At 53.4% G+C, this 5000-nt stretch overlaps 1 long non-coding RNA gene across 1 annotated transcript in view; it reads left to right on the top strand.

Annotated features, from left to right (window-relative positions):
- Positions 1-5000, top strand: part of LOC121273906 — a 17338-nt gene that overhangs the window by 12072 nt on the left and 266 nt on the right. The gene's annotated exons all lie outside the window — the stretch shown is intronic.

The following is a 5000-nucleotide window of genomic DNA, read 5'->3' as shown; positions in this document are numbered from 1 at the left end:
CCCTCTGAATTTCTCTCTCCCTCTGTCTGTCTCTCTCTCTCCCTCTGTCTGTCTCTCTCTCTCCCTCTGTCTGTCTCTCTCTCTCCCTCTGACTGTCTCTCTCCCTCTGTCTGTCTCTCTCTCTCCCTCTGTCTGTCTCTCTCTCTCCCTCTGTCTGTCTCTCTCTCTCCCTCTGTCTGTCTCTCTCTCTCCCTCTGTCTGTCTCTCTCTCTCTCCCTCTGTCTGTCTCTCTCTCTCTCCCTCTGACTGTCTCTCTCTCTCCCTCTGAGTTTCTCTCTCCCTCTGTCTGTCTCTCTCTCTCCCTCTGTCTGTCTCTCTCCCTCTGTCTGTCTCTCTCCCTCTGTCTGTCTCTCTCTCTCCCTCTGTCTGTCTCTCTCTCTCCCTCTGTCTGTCTCTCTCTCTCCCTCTGTCTCTCTCTCTCTCCCTCTGTCTCTCTCTCTCCCTCTGTCTGTCTCTCTCTCCCTCTGTCTGTCTCTCTCTCCCTCTGTCTGTCTCTCTCTCCCTCTATCTGTCTCTCTCCCTCTGTCTGTCTCTCTCTCTCTCCCTCTGCTTGTCTCTCTCTCTCCCTCTGACTGTCTCTCTCCCTCTGTCTGTCTCTCTCTCTCCCTCTGTCTGCCTCTCTCTCTCCCTCTGTCTGTCTCTCTCTCCCTTGGTCTGTCCCTCTCTCCATCTGTCTGTGTCCCCCTCTCCCTTTGTCTGTGTCTTTCTCTGTCTCTGTCTGTCACTCTCTCCCTCTGTCTCTCTCTCTCTCTCCATCTGTCTGTCTCTCTCTCTGTCTCTCTCCCTCAGTCTGTCTCTCTCTCTCTTCCTCTTTCTGATTCTCTCTCCTTCTCTCTGTATCTCTCTCTCCATCTGTCTCTCTCTCTCTCCATCTGTCTCTCACTCTCTCCCTCTGTCTGTCTCTCTTTCTTCCTCTATCTGTCTCTCTCTCTCCCTCTGACTGCTCTCTCCCAATGTCTGTCTCTCTCTCTCCCTCTGTCTGTCTCTCCCTCTCCCTCTGTCTGTCTCTCTCTCTCCCTCTGTCTGTCTCTCTCTCCCTTGGACTGTCTCTCTCTCCCTTGGTCTGTCTATTTCTCCATCTGTCTGTGTCCCCCTCTCCCTTTGTCTGTGTCTTTCACTCTCTCTGTCTGTCTCTCTCTCCATCTGTCTGTCTCTCTCTCTGTCTCTCTCCTTCTGTCTCTCTCTCTCTCCTTCTCTCTCTGTCTCTCTCCTGCTCTCTGTCTGTCTGTCTCTCTCTCTGTCTGTCTCTTTCTCTCCCTCTCCGTCTGTCTCTCTCTCCTTGTCTGCTGCTCTCTCTCTGTCTGTCTCTCGCCCTCTGTCTCCCTCTCTCTCTCCCTCTGTCTGTCTCTCTCCCTCTCCATCTGTCTCTCACTCTCTCCCTCTGTTTGTCTGTCTCCCTCAGTCTGTCTCTCTCTCTCCCTCTGTCTGTCTCTCTCTCCCTCTGTCTCTCTCTCTCTCTCCCTCTGTCTGTCTCTCTCCCTCTGTCTCTCTCTCTGTCTCTCTCCCTCTGCCTCTCTCTCTCTGTCTCTCTCTCTCCCTCTGTCTGCCTTGCTGTCTCCCTCTGTCTGTCTGTCTCTCTCTCCCTCTGTCTGTCTCTCTCTCCCTCTGTCTGCCTCTCTCTCTCCCTCTGACTGTCTGTCTCTCTCTCTCTCCCTCTGTCTGTCTCTCTCCCTCTGTCTGTATATCTCTCTCCCTCTGTCTGTCTCTCTCCCTCTCTCCCTCTGGATGTCTCTCTCCCCCTGTCTCTCTCTCTTTCTCACTCTAACTGTATCTCTCTCTCCCTCTGTCTGTCTCACTCTCTCTCTCCCTCTGGATGTCTCTTTCTCTCTGTCTGTCTCTCTCTCCCTCTGTCTCTCTCTCTCTCTCTCCCTCTTTCTGTCTCTCTCTCTCTCCCTCTGTCTGTCTCTCTCTCTCTCTCCCTCTGTCTGTCTCTCTCTCCCTCCCTCTGTCTGTCTCTCTCTCCCTCCCTCTATCTGTCTCTCTCTCTCCCTCTGTCTGTCTCTCTCTCTCCCTCTGTCTGTCTCTCTCTCTCCCTCTGTCTGTCTCTCTCTCTCCCTCTGTCTCTCTCTCTCCCTCTGTCTGTCTCTCTCTCTCCCTCTGTCTGTCTCTCTCTCTCCCTCTGAATTTCTCTCTCCCTCTGTCTGTCTCTCTCTCTCCCTCTGTCTGTCTCTCTCTCTCCCTCTGACTGTCTCTCTCCCTCTGTCTGTCTCTCTCTCTCCCTCTGTCTGTCTCTCTCTCTCCCTCTGTCTGTCTCTCTCTCTCCCTCTGTCTGTCTCTCTCTCTCCCTCTGTCTGTCTCTCTCCCTCTGTCTGTCTCTCTCTCTCCCTCTGTCTGTCTCTCTCTCTCCCTCTGTCTGTCTCTCTCTCTCCCTCTGTCTGTCTCTCTCTCTCCCTCTGTCTGTCTCTCTCTCTCTCCCTCTGTCTGTCTCTCTCTCTCTCCCTCTGACTGTCTCTCTCTCTCCCTCTGAGTTTCTCTCTCCCTCTGTCTGTCTCTCTCTCTCCCTCTGTCTCTCTCTCTCCCTCTGTCTGTCTCTCTCCCTCTGTCTGTCTCTCTCCCTCTGTCTGTCTCTCTCTCCCTCTGTCTGTCTCTCTCTCTCCCTCTGTCTGTCTCTCTCTCTCCCTCTGTCTGTCTCTCTCTCTCCCTCTGTCTCTCTCTCTCTCCCTCTGTCTCTCTCTCTCCCTCTGTCTGTCTCTCTCTCCCTCTGTCTGTCTCTCTCTCCCTCTGTCTGTCTCTCTCTCCCTCTATCTGTCTCTCTCCCTCTGTCTGTCTCTCTCTCTCTCCCTCTGCTTGTCTCTCTCTCTCCCTCTGACTGTCTCTCTCCCTCTGTCTGTCTCTCTCTCTCCCTCTGTCTGCCTCTCTCTCTCCCTCTGTCTGTCTCTCTCTCCCTTGGTCTGTCCCTCTCTCCATCTGTCTGTGTCCCCCTCTCCCTTTGTCTGTGTCTTTCTCTGTCTCTGTCTGTCACTCTCTCCCTCTGTCTCTCTCTCTCTCTCCATCTGTCTGTCTCTCTCTCTGTCTCTCTCCCTCTGTCTCTCTCTCTCTCTCCCTCAGTCTGTCTCTCTCTCTCTTCCTCTTTCTGATTCTCTCTCCTTCTCTCTGTATCTCTCTCTCCATCTGTCTCTCTCTCTCTCCATCTGTCTCTCACTCTCTCCCTCTGTCTGTCTCTCTTTCTTCCTCTATCTGTCTCTCTCTCTCCCTCTGACTGCTCTCTCCCAATGTCTGTCTCTCTCTCTCCCTCTGTCTGTCTCTCCCTCTCCCTCTGTCTGTCTCTCTCTCTCCCTCTGTCTGTCTCTCTCTCCCTTGGACTGTCTCTCTCTCCCTTGGTCTGTCTATTTCTCCATCTGTCTGTGTCCCCCTCTCCCTTTGTCTGTGTCTTTCACTCTCTCTGTCTGTCTCTCTCTCCATCTGTCTGTCTCTCTCTCTGTCTCTCTCCTTCTGTCTCTCTCTCTCTCCTTCTCTCTCTGTCTCTCTCCTGCTCTCTGTCTGTCTGTCTCTCTCTCTGTCTGTCTCTTTCTCTCCCTCTCCGTCTGTCTCTCTCTCCTTGTCTGCTGCTCTCTCTCTGTCTGTCTCTCGCCCTCTGTCTCTCTCTCTCTCTCCCTCTGTCTGTCTCTCTCCCTCTCCATCTGTCTCTCACTCTCTCCCTCTGTTTGTCTGTCTCCCTCAGTCTGTCTCTCTCTCTCCCTCTGTCTGTCTCTCTCTCCCTTGGTCTGTCTCTTTCTCCATCTGTCTGTGTCCCCCTCTCCCTTTGTCTGTGTCTTTCACTCTCTCTGTCTGTCTCTCTCTCCATCTGTCTGTCTCTCTCTCTGTCTCTCTCCTTCTGTCTCTCTCTCTCTCCTTCTCTCTCTGTCTCTCTCCTGCTCTCTGTCTGTCTGTCTCTCTCTCTGTCTGTCTCTTTCTCTCCCTCTCCGTCTGTCTCTCTCTCCTTGTCTGCTGCTCTCTCTCTGTCTGTCTCTCGCCCTCTGTCTCTCTCTCTTTCTCCCTCTGTCTGTCTCTCTCCCTCTCCATCTGTCTCTCACTCTCTCCCTCTGTTTGTCTGTCTCCCTCAGTCTGTCTCTCTCTCTCCCTCTGTCTGTCTCTCTCTCCCTTGGTCTGTCTCTCTCTCCATCTGTCTGTGTCCCCCTCTCCCTTTGTGTCTTTCTCTCTCTCTGTCTGTCTCTCACTCCATCTGTCTGTCTCTCTCTCTTTCTCTCTCCCTCTGTCTCTCTCTCTCTCTCCCTCTCTGTCTCTCTCTTGCCCTCTGTCTCTCTCTCTCTCCCTCTGTCTGTCTCTCGCCCTCTGTCTGTCTGTCTCTGTCTCTCTCTCTCTCCCTCTGTCTGTCTCTCTCTCTCTCCATCTGTCTCTCACTCTCTCCCTCTCTCTGTCTCTCTCCCTCTCTCTGTCTTTCTCTCCCTGTGTCTGTCTCTCCCTCTCCCTCTGACTGTTTCTCTCTCCCTCTGTCTCGCTCTCTCACTCTGTCTGTCTCTCTCTTTCCCTCTATCTGTCTCTCTGTTCCTCTATCTGTCTGTCCATCTCTCTCTCTCTCTCCCTCAGTCTGTCTCTCTCCCTCAGTCTGTCTCTCTCCCTCTGTCTCTCTCTCTCCCTCTGACTGTCGCTCTCTCCCTCTGTCTCGCTCTCTCACTCTGTTTGTCTCTCTGTCCCTCTGTCTGTCTCTCTGTCCCTCTGTCTGTCTCTCTGTCCCTCTGTCTGTCTCTCTCTCTCCCTCTGTCTGTCTCTCTCTATCCCTCTGTCTGTCTCTCTCTATCCCTCTGACTGTCTCTCTCTCCCTCTGTCTTGCTCTCTCACTCTGTCTGTCTCTCTCCTTCCCTCTATCTGTCTCTCTGTCCCTCTGCATCTCGCTCTCCCTCGGTCTGTCTCTCTCACTCCCTCTGACTGTCTCTCTCTCCCGTCTCTCTTCCTCCCTCCCTCTGTATCTCTCTCTCCCTCTGTCTGTCTCTCTCTCTCCCTCTGTCCATCTCTCTCTCCCTCTGTCCATCTCTCTCTCCCTCTGTCTCTCTCTCCCTCTG

The sequence above is a fragment of the Carcharodon carcharias genome, assembly GCF_017639515.1.
Source record: "Carcharodon carcharias isolate sCarCar2 chromosome 27 unlocalized genomic scaffold, sCarCar2.pri SUPER_27_unloc_20, whole genome shotgun sequence".
Classification (NCBI taxonomy): Eukaryota; Metazoa; Chordata; class Chondrichthyes; order Lamniformes; family Lamnidae; genus Carcharodon; species Carcharodon carcharias.
The sequence above is the reverse complement of the archived record's forward strand: the minus strand, read 5'-3'. Positions and strand labels throughout refer to the sequence as shown.